The sequence below is a fragment of the Lactuca virosa genome, chromosome 3 (assembly GCF_052849685.1).
Source record: "Lactuca virosa cultivar CGN04683 chromosome 3, Lactuca_virosa_CGN04683_v6, whole genome shotgun sequence".
Lineage (NCBI taxonomy): Eukaryota > Viridiplantae > Streptophyta > Magnoliopsida > Asterales > Asteraceae > Lactuca > Lactuca virosa.
In genome coordinates, this window is record NC_136428.1 from 208,571,743 (window position 1) to 208,588,349 (window position 16,607).

The following is a 16,607-nucleotide window of genomic DNA, read 5'->3' on the forward strand; positions in this document are numbered from 1 at the left end:
GAAGCTGTATCCACTGCCTGCTTCACTCAAAATCGGAGTATCATCAATCGACGCCTCAACATGACACCGTACAAAGCAATGAATGGTCGGAAGCCAACAATCTCGTTTTGGCATGTTTTTAGATGCAGATGCTTCATCAAGAACAACCGTGATCAGCTTACCAAGTTCCAACCTAAAGCTGATGAAGCCATCTTCCTTGGGTACTCTACCAAAACAAAAGCTTACAGAGTTCTTAACCGAAGAACTCGTGTTCTGGAAGAAAGCTTTGACATTACTTTCGATGACAACTTCGTTCGGAATTCTGGCCCCACTCACATTACAACTCACATTTTGGAGTCCGATGCTCCTCCGCCAGGATGTCCGAAACCTTAAACAATTCTTAAAGTTGACTTTGAAACTCTCTTTGGTCCTTCCGAAACCGCTCTTGATTCGGAATCTCGATCAAGACCATCTCTCATTCCAATTCCCACTTCGGAAGCTCCGGTCTCTGAAAATGTCTCTGGTCCGATCCCAAGCCTCCCTCCATTTGATTCTGAACCGTTTCAACCTTCTCAGGCCGAGGGGGAGAATGATGCTCATCCCCTTCTTGAATCAAATGTGGATGGATTCCAAGATGCAGCTGCTGATTTCGATGACTCCAATCATCTCAACATTGATGAAAATGAAAACTTCTTTGAGTTCCCTTCTGATGATGATGTCAACCTCTCCGGTTCAGAAGTTCAGGGGAGCATCATCCCAATATTCAAATCATTCAGGGGGAGCAAATCAATTCCACTGTTTATATAGGATCGACGGCTGCACAAGAACTCCCACGATTACATGTTTGGACGAAGGATCATCCTCCGAACCAAGTAATCGGTAACCCTAATGCTGGTGTACAGACTCGTTCTGCTACAAACATCCAAAATGAATGTCATTTTTCAGCATTCATATCCATGGTTGAACCCAAATCCAACAAGGAAACATTGGAGCATGCTGACTGGATTACAGCCATGCAAGAAGAACTGGAAGAATTTGACCGAAATGAAGTTTGGACTCTCGTGCCACCTCCTCAGAATCATCACATTGTTGGTACAAGATGGGTATTTCGCAACAAACTAGATGACGCAGGAGTTATCGAAATAAAGCAAGATTGGTGGCAAAAGGATTTACACAGATCGAAGGGCTCGACTACGATGATACCTTTGCTCCTGTTGCACGTCTTGAAGCCATCATAATCTTTCTTGCTTATGCTGCTCATAAAGGCTTCAAAGTTTACCAAATGGATGTTAAGAGTGCCTTTCTTAATGGTGAACTTGACACTGAAGTATACCTTCAACAGCCCCCCGGATTTATTAATCTCTCATTTCCGAACTACTGTTATAAACTCCGGAAGGCTGTCTACGGACTTAAGCAAGCTCCCCGGGCATGGCACGAGACCCTCACTGATTTTCTCAAACACTCCAGTTTTCAAAGAGGAATTCTAGATCCCACTCTATTCCGAAGATCAAATGGAAAGCATCCCATGCTGGTACAAATCTATGTGGACGACATCATTTTTGGATCTACAGATTCATCTATGGTTGCTGACTTTGCTAAACTTATGATCAGTCGATTCCAAATGAGCATGAATCGGGAGTTAAGCTTCTTTCTTGGCCTCCAAGTCAAACAGACTAACAGAGGAATCTTCATTCACCAAGAGAAGTATATTTCGGAACTCCTCAAGAAATACTCAATGGACACCTGTGCCTCCGCCAGGGTACCAATGGGCTTCGGACACAAGATATTTGCCGACCCTTCGGGTGTTCCTGTTGATGAAAAGAAGTACCGCGGAATGATTGGATCACTACTCTATCTCACAGTAAGTCGTCCGGATATCATGTTTTCAACATGTTTATGTGCCAGATTTCAAGTCAACCCAAAGATGTCTCATCTTTTGGCTGTAAAACAAATTTTCCGATACCTCAAAGGTACAAAGAGTCTCGGAATCTGGTATCCAACAAATGAGAGCTTCCTACTTCAAGCCTATTCATATTCAAACTATGGTGGTCTTCAACTTGATAGAAAAAGCACTTCAGATGGCTGTCAATTCTTAGGTGGTCGTTTGGTCAGTTGGTCATCCAAGAAACAGAACTGCATTGCACTCTCTACAGCCGAAGCCGAATACATTGCTGCTGCCAGCTGTACATCTCAGGTTCTGTGGATGAAATCTCAACTCTTGGATTATGGTTACCGCTTTCAACGGATTCCTATCTATTGTGACTCTCAAAGTGCCATTGCGATTTCTCACAATCCAATTCAGCACTCAATGACCAAGCACATCGATATAAGGTACCATTTCATAAAACATCATGTACTTAATGGTAACATTGAACTCATTTTTGTTCCATCTGACGATGAGATTGTTGATGTCTTTACCAAGGCATTACATGAAACCAAATTCAATGGTTTTCTCAACAAGATGGGTATGATGATACCAGATCCTCAGTTCTTTCAAGAGACTTGTTCTCTTTGATAGACGTATTTGAAAGAAATCTTGTTCCGATCTCAAAATCTTTTCATCTCGGAACTACTTTCTCTCGGAATACTTAGGATCGTTTTACTTATCTTTATTTCTGACCTTCACTTGAGTTTTTGTTTAGCTGTACAGTTCATCCTGATTGTTTGCTATTTTAAGTCCACATTGTCATAATGCTCGAATTGTCATTTCGGAATATACTTCATGATAACATTCGGAATTCCACTCAGGAAAAGGTATTACATTCTGCGCTCCGGAATTTCAAAAGGCGCTCCGGAATTTCTAAATGCGCTCCGGAATTTCAAAAGACGCTCCGGAATTTCTAAATGCGCTCCAGAATTTCTAAATGCGCTCCGGAATTTCAAAAGGCGCTCCCGAATTTTTAAATGCGCTCCGGAATTTCAAAAGGCGCTCCGGAATTTCTAAATGTGCTCCGGAATTTTAAAATTTACTCCGGAAGGTTTCTTAAATTTCAACCCGGAATGTTTTACAAATTTTGCTCCGGAATCTTTAACCCTCACTCCGGAAGGCTTTCACAATCATGTTCCGGAACCTTTTTCAAATTCACTCTGGAATTTCTTAACAATCACCATTCCGGAATTTTCAAAACAAACTGAATCTTTCCTCCGGAATCAAAACTCACTCCGGATTATTTTCGCATTCCGGACCTCTTTTCGAAACAAGTATGTTCCGGAACACATCTCTTTACCCTCCGGATCATACTCTGTCCGGAACAGCTCATCCGGAATACCAAAGGGCAATAAGGTGAAACGTTTTTCTCAACGGTTACTCTCTAGGAAGATCCTTATCCTATCCTCCTCGATTTGCGTGACACGATTGTGCGCCCACATAAAAATAGCCATCGAATCGCCGGTTGAGTTCTCTATTTTTAGCCACAAATTACTTTACCTTTCACCTCCCAAGTCAAATCAACATCCCTAAATTCATCTATCATTAAATGCAACCCGGTTTCTCATTCGGATCCTCATCATTACTTTCACCGACCCGACCCAACACCTTACCTATAAATACCTTTCAAACCCCTCTTTTACCACTTTACGCGCCCAATATCTCCAAACCCTCGATTTCTCTCTGTGTTCTTGGTGTTCTTCAAGCTTTCATCCTCCTGCAACAATGGCGTCTCCACAGAATCCCACACAAACTACACCAATTCCAAAGAAATCGATTGCAAAGAAGAAATATTCCAAAGGTTCGAAAGGTTCCTCGTCTTCTGCCGATCAAGAACCCTTTCTGAGAGACACTACCCAACTGTTTTCTCTCAATCCATTGGATTATGATGAATCGATAAGGGTAATGATTAAGTTCATAGCAAATCACCCCATCTCAATTCCCCTCACCAAAATCCCTGAACTTTCACTACCACTTCATCACCTTCATCGCGCTTTCTTCGGTATCAGATTCGTAGATGGTGCTCTAGAAAGCACAATTATCGGTGACAGAATCGTTCCCATCTACAAATCGACCTTCCTCAAGGCGATTGGTGTCAAAGCAAATCCAATGGTTTCAAAGTCGTTGAACCAACGACTGAAGAGCTTCAGACGTTCCTGAACTACATCGGGTACAGCCAAGACTACAAGGCCAAAGATTTCAAGAAGTTTGTTGTGTCCGGACTATGGACCGTACTCATGCACCTCATCCTCAGAGGGCTGTCCAGAAAGCATGGAGGAACGGATACCTTAAGCAAGGACTGGCTCAATGTCGTCTTCAGCATCTACTCCGGACGTGAGAATGTTGTTGATCTTCCGGAATTCTTGTGGCAAGACTTTTTCAAGTTTGCTACCAAGAGGAAGCCCAATGAAATTTCAAGCCCTAGGTTCTGGGCACTGACGCTTCAACAAGTATTCAAGGAGCTTTCCGAACCACTTCCAGTCAACACCATTCCTCCGGAGGTATGTGTCTCATTCAAACTAGTAAAGGCTTATAGGATTCCAGACCAATCCTCTTTTCGTCCGGTCAAACGTCTTCCGGACTACATGTTGGACCTCATTCCTTCCGATTCCATTTACCTCAAACAACATCTAGAGACTTCGGTTGTGTTCGACCCAACACAACCTGCCCCAGTCTCAGTTGAGCCCATTTCGGAAGAGGCCAAGCCTACTACGTCCGGACCAAAGGTTAAAAAACCAGCCAAGAGAAAGGCTTCTCCAACAAAGCCAAAAGACCAAAAAGAAAGCCAAAGTCAGTGCCTCATCTCAACAGGAAGGCACCCATGACATTCCGGCTGATTCTGGCCGTCCGCACACCCCCACCTATCCACTCATCTGAGGTACCCCTCGATGTTTCAAAATCACACGCACACACTCACGGGGAGTCTCCACATAATCCACCCTCACCTTCCCAAAAAGGTGATGCCTGTGTTGAACATAGTTCCTTGCAGCCCCATGGAACACACCCACGAGTTACTTTTGATGATCCCATTATTTCTTCTACACGCACACACTCCGGAACCCTGTTCCAGACACCAAGCTTTCCAGAGAAGGAGCAGTCTCTCCGACTCCGGAAGCCTCAACTGGTCTGATACCCGGAAGGCGTATAGGACGATCAGGTGTTAACGATCCCCTATGGGACGATTTTGTAAACAGGGCTGCATCCAAACACCCGGATCTCACTCGATCTCAAGTGGATTCCTCGTTTATTTCCATGAGGAACATGGCCATCCAAAGCAACTTGCCATATGTTCCTCCCACTGACGCCGATACTGTAAATGAACTCACTTCGGAACTGCCACCCATTACAACTCACCAAAGCATCTTCCATACCGATCCGGAAGAAGAGGTCTCCGAAGAAGTCATGTTGGATGAAGAAGCAAAAACCGTTCCAGAAACACATCTCATGACTTCAGTCCATTATCAATCAAAGGCATCCGTATCCAAGTCTGCTTATGACTTTGGATCCTCCTCCTCAACCACTCCGGACGGAGGTTCAAACTCCAAATTGCAAGAATATGACGCTGCAACTAAATCGGGTCCTTCCACCAATCCTTCCTCACACCAACCTCCTCCGCAACACTCTGATTCCGATTCGGAATCCTCAGCTGGTGACTACGTTGACCCCTTCGCTCTCCTTGAGATCCGCACCAATGTCTCAGACACCATGAAGAAAGTGTCATCCATGGAAACATCCGTAACAGAGCTTAACACGAAATTGGATAAAAAAGTCTCCGGACTTGATTCCATACTTGATTCCATACTTGATGCCATTCTCCAGTCACTATCCCAGCAGTCCGGATCTTCTGTTGCGGAACGAGAAGCACAACTGGATCAGCTGATCTCCCTCCGGCTCAAGCACACAATAGAGGAAGTCGACACCAAATACGACATTTTGGTGGATCATTATCTCAACACCATCACTTCCATGCTCAAGGTTCATGATGATCTGGTGTCTGCTACCAACGACCTAATTAAGCAGACCCACGTTCGTCATGAGAAGCAGATTCGAAGGCTGGAGAAGGAGATCCGTAAGAAGGATGAAATGAACATGATTATTCAACAAGTCCTCATCAAACTTCTTCACTCAACTTGGAATATTGTTGATGTTCCGAACCAGAAGTTTGATGAGATGATTGCTATCCTCAGCAACATGTTCAAGCACCTTTCTGATCAAGCCCCTACTACCAAAGCCTACGATACTCTCACTCTTCAACTTACCATAGGCCTTCAGAAAGTCTTCTCCAAATTCGACAATCTCAAAGAGAGTTTGCTTCTTGCAACGGTTCCGAAATCCACCGATGCAAGAGGGGGAGAAGGCCCAAGCAAACCATGGAAACCCGCCTCAGAATTTGCACTCCGGGATGAAGATCTGGATTCCGAAGAAGACGTTCAAATCGTCTCCAAAATTCTAGGGATCACTGAAGGTGAAGGAAGTGAAGATGAAGATGAATACATTCCGGATGAAGCTCCTAAAGGAATTCTTGGTCTTCAAGCTCCCAAGTTGACCATTCCGAAGGAAATGACAGAAGAACAGAAGAGGATATGGTCCGTAGTCTCTTGGCCGTCCTCTCTTCCGGATGCTTTTCAAATGGCTGTTAAAATGGCTAAGGCAAAATCATTCTTAACCGCTGAAGCCTTCTGAGCCACTCCGTCAATGCAACCTCCCATTCCGGAACCAAAAATCACTCCAATCGACCAGGGCTCTCCCCTCCGGATCCATGATGATATTCCGGAAGAACCACCTCCAAATCCCACTCCAGAATTTTCGATTGATGAAAATATGAAGCTTGTCATAGCTGCACTTCAAAGAGACAAAGGGAAGAAACCAATGACTGCCGAACAACAAGCCTTTCACTCCGGACCTCCTCTCAAGCAAAAACATGGATGGTCTCAGGAGGAAATAAATCAGGCACTAGAGGATAGCATCCGGATCCAAGCTCTGAAGGACAATCCTGATCTGATGCGTGGCATCTCTCCTCTCTGCCGTGAAGGCATTCTTAAGTCTCAGGAAATTGTTTTGTGCCTCTACTACGAACTTCCCTCCAATGACTCCGATCAGGTGGATCTTCCTCTCTCTCCATACAACAAATTCTACACCAAATTTGCTCCTCTTCACCCAACTGACAATCCGGAAGCGATCATCCGGACAGAGCGAGAAAGGCTTAAAACTTTCTACGCTAAGAACGCTCAACCTTTCAAGGAAGTGTGGACAAGGAAGAGGATTACCAAAGTTCAGGGCTTCTAAAGAAACATTTTGGTAAAATTTGAACTGAACTGTCCTTTATTCCGTTTTCACCTTCTCCGGAACAAGCCAACACCCCGAACCGTTACTGATGCGGATTTTCCTTCCATGAATCCCAATGACATCCTCACCTTAGCTGCTTACTTCATAGAAAATCAAAAGGATGACATCAGTATGGGAGCTTACCATGCAACTCTGAGCTTTCTAAAAGATTATGTTGCTGAGTTCTGCCGATGTGATTACGAGCTTGCACACCTCTACGGAACGGAACAATTCGTTGCCAAAATCGACTTCGTTCTTCCGGAAGCTGAAATTCTTGCAGATGGTCCCATTGTAGAACCGGTTCTAGGGTTTGTCTACACCACCAGAAGAACAAACAAGAAGGACTTCTTCCGAGTCCTAGAAAACACCTTGTTCCGACCAAAGCTTTGAAGAAGTTCATATCCCGGGCGTCCAAGTCTGATGCTACGGAACAGGTCAAGGCAAAGTTTGTAAGTCAGTTGGCATGGTACATTGCGGTCCGAGAATGGTTGTTCAGAGCCTACACCTTCATCAAGGAAGAAATGAACTAAGCTTGCTGGATTGCTAAGTTCACTTAGGGGGAGATTGTTAGAACCTGAAAGTGAACCTCTAGCAATACTAAGTCCTTATTCCGAAGCGTGCACGTTCTAAAGTGAAGAGTGGTCCGGAATCTGTCCGGACCAAGTAAGAAGTTATTGATGTAACGTTTCATAGGACATAGTGTATAGTTGTATTTGGACAATCAGAGTGTCAGAATCATCTCATTTGTCCGGTCCTATGTAAACATTTCAGTTAATTCGCTGTAACTTTCACTCCTATTTATAGGAGCATTCAATACAAGTCAACTACGGATCTTTCACTCACTTTTGGCTTTTTCTCTAAGCATATTCAAAACATTCTTCTTGTTCTTCATTTATTAGCTTTACCTTGATCATTTACTCTTATTCTTCATTTAATGAATTGATCATTTGTTGAACATATTATCTAAGACTTGACTGGTCTTTCCAGCCTTGACTTGAACATCTTTTAGCAAGCAGACATTGATCTTAAGCATTCACTCAAGGTTTGAGTTTTCAAACCTTGTCCCTGCGCATCGATCTTGTACTCACAACCCTAAACATCACATCGTTTAAATAGGGCTCAATGCCTGAGATCTAGGGTTTTATCCCCTGGCGGCTTTGTGGCGCTAAGCTTAAGCTTCATAGCGCTACATGCGGCGTGCCCATCATGGTGTGGATTAAGTATGGTCTCAGTGTGACTTACAAATTTATAAAAACTCAACTTTAAATAATCCAATCAATTTAAATAGTTCAAACCTGAAAAGTGGGTGTTATATTCAACCAACGACATGAATGCGGCATAGTGGCATTTGTAACATCCTAAAATATAAAGTAAATTCTCCATTTTTAATTATAATAAAACCAATCCATCATCATTCCACAAAAGGTAACCAAGGTATAAGTTTGAAATTCCAAAATCAAATATCAGAGTAAATAACATAATAGTCAATTGTGTGAAAATCTCTAATATATGTGATACAATCATGTCGTGCTCTTCCTTTTGCTACCAGAAGTAGCTGACACATATGAACTTGAAACCATAAGCACAAAGCTTAATGAGTTCCCCAAAATACCACGCACCATACAATGACAGGACCAGCCCAACAAGTATACAGAGATACAACCAAGAGTCACAAAAACAACAAGCATAACATGACACCCTGTGTCCTACAGTATAATGAAAAGACTCACCTAAATCAAGAGCTGAAATTATAATCCTCACAGTCGTATAGAATCAGCTACACATGATATCTAAACCAAACAGAAGTTAAACCACAGTTGTCACACCGCTGGCCGGTGGCGGAAGCGCCAGGCTATGCGAGTTAGGATGTTGGGATTCAGGACAAAGATATACATTGAGTAATGTAATGGATATATTGAACAACATTGCTATTTATTCATTAAATAAAATATATTACATAATTGTTCGAGGTACAAGTAGGTCATGTAATCAAAGTACAAAAGTAAAGCATATAGACTTCGGGTTGCATCACTGGGGTTATCTCCTCCTTTAGATAGGTCCATTCTCCCGATAATACGTGTGGTTTTTAGAGGTCAACATAATGTTGGTGAGTCCACAAGTTTATGGTTATGTAGTGTGGTGTGGGTATTTTAGTTTATCTTGTTTATCCTAAACTTGCTTCCTCAAGTTTGTGTGTACTATCACTACTTTCTTAGGTTGGTTCCTAGTAGTACTCTAAGATAGTTAGTTTTAGTTTAAAAAAGTTATGATGAGTTCCTATAATCGAGCTATGACTATTGATCCCGAAAACCACGACGCTTCATCGGACGTCGCTAATGTGCTTAGAAAGTTATGCCTGCTTCGATTTGCCGTCAAATTGTAGCTAGCAACCACATGTGGGAGTGTCAATCCCATATAGAACTATACATATCTCTCCCGTTTAGTTAATATTTAACGATTATAGGCCAGGAGCTAGCTGAAAATCTATCAGCGTGTTGATGAATCATGTCTCGTCTAACTCTTGTTATGGGGGCCTCCCCTGGTCGGTTGTGTTGACATTCGCGTTGTTTTTATACGGTTTTAATTATATATATATATATATATATATATATATATATATATATATATATATATATATATATATATAATTAGTGTATTTTGCGTAGTCGAGTATTTGGGCAGAGTAACACTAGGTACTATCCAAAGGGTAACGAGTTTCACGTTTTTTGGCAACTGGTCAGCGTGACAACTAGGTATGATCTCATCTATCATTGTGGTTCAGTGAACAACTGGGCATAATATTAGCTAAAGAGTTTGGGTAGAGTATCTACAAGGCATAATATCATCCTAATGTTATGAGCATAATTATCTAACTACGATTATTAATAACTATGTAAAGTTGTATTTTAAACATGTATCCCCCCCCCCCCCCCCCCGAAAAGGTTTGGAAAATGGGGCCATGAACTCACTTGTGATCTATGAAAACGTTGTTGTAGGGTAGAAACCACAAGTCTACACTTCAAGAGGCACTCGGGGCAGTGGCACGCAAATCAAGGCAGAGAGATAACAAATAAGAGGGGTAAGGAAAGTGATATGCCGAAGCTTTCTATTTATAGAATGTTTTGGAGTGTGCGTCGTGCAAATGTGCATGAACCGTAGGATGTTGCCACGTGTCGTCTTCTTCGCATGCCACGTCACTCTGTATCCAGACGTATCAAATGTTAGGTGCGTGCGAGCATGCATGACGGTAAAAATTCAACTTTAAAATTCCGTAACTCTCGCATACGAACTTCATTCTCATCGACTCTTATATATCCGTGTAGGTCTCGTCATTCTCTACAACTTTCCTTTTGGTCGTTTTGTCTAGTTTTGACTTTCGTTTTTCGACGAGTTTTTATTACCGTTATGATTTTTATTACCCGATTATTTATCTAATTTAATGTGATTAATCCTAGCTCTAACAAGTTCATTTTGGATTCTTGCAAAATTTATATTTCTAGAATCGCGGTGGCTAAGGGAGTCCAAATATGCTAACCTGCTCTCAAAGTGACGCAACTTTTTTGCACACTTATTTTTAGCCTAATGGTTGACGTAATTAAGGATGGAAAATTCAAATATATTAAAATATATCGGGTGATTACAAGGTTGTCCTTTTTACATTTCTATGTCCTATTGTTAAATATTAACGACAGTTGATGACGTATTCTTTGGGTTGTCACTAAAAGTCAAACTAGTCAAAAATTCAATGGTTAATGGTCAAAGTCAATGGTTAACCAACATTGACCACCACGCCACGACCACACAATATGGCTGCGTCGTGGTTGCTAAAGGACAAAACAGTCACGATAGGGTTTTGCCACCCACGTCGTGACCAACTGTTCTTCGCACCACGATTGACGTCCATAACAACTTATTATATTAATCTCTTAATCCTTAAGGTCATATCTCTAAACCTCATATATGGATCGACTATGGCTTTGTATAGATAAAGTTTCCAACTTTTATCCATTTCCTCTACTCAATAAGCCAAGATCCCAAGCCCTAGTTTCATTTAGAAACAAAAATACTAAGAACTCATGCATGGCTCCAAGGAAACCAACGCATATCCCTTTTTCCACCAAAACAAGTCCATAAATGACACCAACCAAACCCAAGATTCAGGAGTTGATCAAAACCCCAAGAATATTTTTTTAAAGGACAACAAAGGACTTAAAAGCATGAAATATGAATCAAAATCAATAAAGGTGGAAGATTTATTCCTTCCAAAGCTCCATAGGATGCAAGAGGTGCAAGATTTGTAGTTCAAACCTCTCTTCAAGCAACAAGTTCACTTCCTTATACTTCCAAGAGCACCCAAGATCTTGAAATACCAAGAACACACACTCAAGACACCAAGAACACACACTAAGCTAGGGTTTCACTTCTTGAAGGTGGGGGGTGATGATGAGACGAAACCATGGCCATCACATTGCTTAAATAAGGCACAAGGATCGAGATCTAGGGTTTTGATCCCAACCGCTATCGTGGCTCGAACCTGACCGCGCCACCGCTTAAATGACGTGGTCGCACCGCGATGGATCTCCACCACCGTGTTGCGGTCAGTCAAAACCCCAAAACTCAAGACTTGAAATAATTAAATTCCAAAAAATTAATACCTGAAAACTGATGTTACAACTCTCCCCTACTTAAACTAGATTTCGTTCTTGAAATCCGTTGCGATAAATAACTAAGGATAGTGACTTCGCATCTCCTTCTCCGGTTCCCAAGCCCACTTTGAACCCTTACGGTGCTACCACTGTACCTTTACTAGCCCAATCTCCTTGTTACGCAAGGTCTTCTTTCTCTCCAACAAAGCCACAAGCCTCTTAACATAGTTCAGGTGCTCATCGACCTGAATCTCATCCAAAGGAACTACGGAAGTCGCGTCTACAATGCACTTTCTCAATAAGAGACATGAAAGGTATTGTGGATCTGAATGAGCTCCTCAGGAAAATCCAAACGATACCCACACGAGTAACGATCCAGAAAGGTCCAATAAATCTAGGTCCAAGCTTGCCCCTCTTCCGAAAACAGATAATGCCTTTCCAAGGTGACACTTTAAACAACACCATGTCTCCAACCCGGAACTCCAACTTAGAACAATGTCTATCAGCATAACTCTTCTATCGACTATGTGATGTCTGACGACTTTGCCTAATCCTTCACCACCCCGAGCAACCTACATTGTTTCATATTTATATTTCGTTGATCTATCAAGTATCTCAAACTTTTTATGGTCCATTTAGATGGTACACCGAACCCCATACACATAGTGACACCAAATCTTTAGGGCAAATACCACTAACCCCAACTCCAGTTCGTGATTCAGATAATTAGCCACGTGAAGCTTCAACTGTATTGAAACGTATGTAATAACACGCCCCCGATGCGTGAATATATCTCCCAATCTTGTCATCAAAGCATCACAATAGACTAAAAAATCCTAAACACCTTCAGGAAGGGTCAAAACTAGTGCCTCACATAACTTCTGCCTCAAGGTCTCAAAATTTTCCTGCTGCTCAGGCCACCAATGAAAAGCCACAATCTTTTTCGTTTAACCGTGTCAAAGGTATCACAATCTTTGAAATTTTTTAGATAAACCTCCTGTAATAACCAACCAACCCAAGGAAACTTTGAATCTCAGATGGAGACCTCGGAACCTCCCACCGCATCACTACCTTAATCTAAGCCAGATCGACTAAGATGTCGTTTTGGTTGGCGAGTTTCCCCAGAACTGGACCCAATACAACCAAAACTTGCACTTTAAGAATTTGGCATAAAGCTTATCCCTCCTTAAAGTCTCAAGAACCTCTCGCAAATTCACCATAGTCTTAGAATAGACCAAGATATCATCGATAAACATAATTACAGGCCGATCCAACATCATCATGCATACCCGGTTCATGAGATCCATGAATGTATTTGATGAGTTACTGAGCCTAAATGGAATCACCACGAACTTGTAATGCCCATAACGAGTCCTAAAGGACATCTTATGAATATCCTCACCCCTGACTCTCATCTGGTGGTAAACCAACCTCAAATCAATCTTGGAAAACCAAGATTCACCCTAAAGCTGATCAAATGAATCATCTATTCTTGGAAGAGGATAACAGTTCTTCACAGTGAGCTTGTTCAGCTCCATGTAGTCAATGCATATTTGGTGTGAACCATCCTTCTTTTTGACGAACAAGATAGGCGTTCCCCATGGTGAACTGCTCGGTCTTATAAACTCCTTGTCCAACAGTTCTGATTGCAAGGACCACTCTTGCATCTCAGGAGGTGCAAGAAGATAATGTGTCTTGGCTATCGGATCCGCACCTGGAACTAGATCGATCATGAACTCAATCTATCTATCAGGAGGCACTCCTAGTAAATCCTGAGGAAACACATCTGGAAAATCTTTGACTATAGACACATCAGTAATGGTCTTCTTTCCCTCAACCTGGGTATCCACAATATACGCTAGAAATCTTGAACACCCGGGTTGCAAGTATCTCCTAGACCTCACAGCTAAACAAATTGTTGGGCCACCTCGTGCGCCCTTGCCATGAATAACCAATTCTCCCCACTTGGGGTCTGAACCCGCATCGGTGCACGCTAAGTCGATCATAGCCCCAAACCGGGTTAGCCAATCCATACCCACAAATAACATGCATATCTCCCAAAGGAATAGGGGCGAGGTCGATCGGAAACTTCACACCGAACATCTTCAAGACACAGTCCCCATAAGCACTAACGATACATTCATATATAATCTCCACCACTAGAGGGTGGTCCAATACTCCCAGAGTGATAACAAAACTCTTGCAGAACGCAAGTGACACAAACAATCTATTAACACCCAAATCAAACGGAAAAGAGCAGGCATAACATTGACTAGGAACATACCAAATCAGAAACATAACAATAAGCACAAATAAGGAAAGCAGCATAAAATAAAGCAATAAATACATATCGGCAACAACATATGGCGTTGCTCTAGCCTCCTATACTATCAACTGGAAAGCTCAACACTTCACCACAAGAGCCTCCGTCTTGACCGGGCGACCATCAGTGGTCTTTAGGGTGGCTGGAGCGGATTTCCTTGCCACTCCACCAGAAAAAATTAGACAATAAACCTTCTTGTGGCCAATCTGATTGTAGTGGAAACATATCAGTGCCCCCCTGCTTGCAGTCTCTGTTGAAATGCCCTGGTGACCACGCTTAAAACAACCTAACACAGTCGCACGACAACTCAATCGTGTGGCCTACCATACTTGCCATATCGTCCCCAACCATGATGGCCCCCAAAACATGAATTATAAGTCTTGAACTTCTTATCTGGCACAACTGTTGTCTGAATCTATAGAGCCTTCCTCTTCCCCTGGAGCTCCAACTCAATTTCTCATTTTCGGGCCGAATCAATCATTTAGTCTAGTGTTATACAAGTTATCATACTCACAAACTACCTTATGCCAATCCTCATCATGTCATGATATCTAGTCATTTTCATCTCCTCATATGCAACGTACTAGGTAACTAGTAGCGCTCTTTCCATGAACATGACAGTAATCTGTCACAGTCTTTGTAGTATGCATGAGTGCCTGAAAATTTTAAGCCAACTGATGTACCTCAATTGCCAGAATATACTCCACCTTTAACTTGGTAAAGAAATCCGCCTAGGTCATGGTCTCAATCGCCTCTGCTCCGAGAGCCTGGTCCACATCTCCCCACCATTCTCGTGCACTGTCGCGCAAGAGACACGCAATAAATCTGCCCTTTTTCCCCATCTGGACAAAAGCTTTTCAGAAAGACGCTCTCCATGTCTACAATCCAATGCATACTCATCATGGGATCCTTTTCCCAAAGAACTCAGTAGCCCCACAATCACAAAACTCCTAAAAAGAGAACTAACGAGTCTTAGGATGACCAGCCCGAATGGCTCTCAGATGCTCATCCATCATAGCTACTAGCTCGTCCTTGATCGTGTCAAACATACCCTACAGATCCTCCAAGATGAACCTCAGAACCTCCACGACAATCAATTCATGAATCTCAGTATCGTCGATCTAGAACCAGAGCCTGAACCGGATCTAGGACCATCACCACGACGAGTCATCACCATACTAAAAATACAATCATCACAATAAAAATATAAACACAATGTCATCCCACGTTATTCTCTCCCTAACCACTTCTTAGAACTTTTGTGACTTTCCTTGATTTAAGTACCGATCATGTGTTTCCGGTAGCACAGGCCCATACTACCTTCCACACCTATCGGTACCTGCCCCAAGAATCATCGTAGATGTAACATCCATTTTCTAGGTAATGATTTTTCCCAGGTTAATTATTTTAATATTAATTGTGAAAGTTTTAGGTAGGTCACATTATGGAAAGTGTCCGATTAAGAACATAAAGCTGTGAAGTACCACGACGTGACAACTTGCTTGCCACGACGTGGCGTCCATTTTGGTGCAAACCCGAGATCTCCGGGTTTGTACCCTATTTAAGGGCACTAACTTCTACGGTGCCTCATTTGGTAGCCTGCATCCTATGAAATTGATCCCCACCCAAACCATAGCCTATATATGTGTATTTTGAGTGTGTAAAGTCATTTTGTAAATCTTGAAGGAAAGAGAAGCTAATATTATGGTTTGTTAGCTTGGTTCCATCTTAGATCCAACGTCTTCATCTCATTTTAGACCTTGTGGAGGTATAAAGTCTCAATATTGCTCTTTGTTTCTCTAGATCTCGTTCTAGGTCTTTTATGAGATCTTTTTAGTCCCAATCCTCTTGTCCTTGGAGTTTGAGTGTACTCCAGAGCCTTTGGGTGCATATTTTGGCTTCTAGATCATGGAGTTGGTTGGAAATGATGTGTTTTTAAATGTATTAACGCGGATAAGTCCTTAACACTTAAGGGTACATGCAACCTAAGGATCTATGTTATAACTTTATTGAAGTAATATTCTATTGAACAACAAAACTATAAACCCTAGGCTAATTTTCGAGACATAACAAAACAAAAGTAGGTTTTACATACCTTTTAGTTATTGTAGTAAATAACTATTCAAACCCTTCTTGAAAACTCTTGGAAGCAAGCACCACAAGTGTCGTGCCTCTAATGGTTCACACGCAAACCCTAGCAACCAAGGAGCTTGAAGAGAGATAGGAGAAGAGAATAAATTTTGGCCTAAACCTCTAAAGAATGTCATAGCCGAAATTCATATCCCACGGGTCCTATTTATAGTTCCTCCAAGGATAATTCTAGATCTTCTAGATCCTCCCAAAACGGACCAAGGTAATAGGAAGGATCAAGAATGCCCATTGTTCAACTATTGAACAATTACACTTT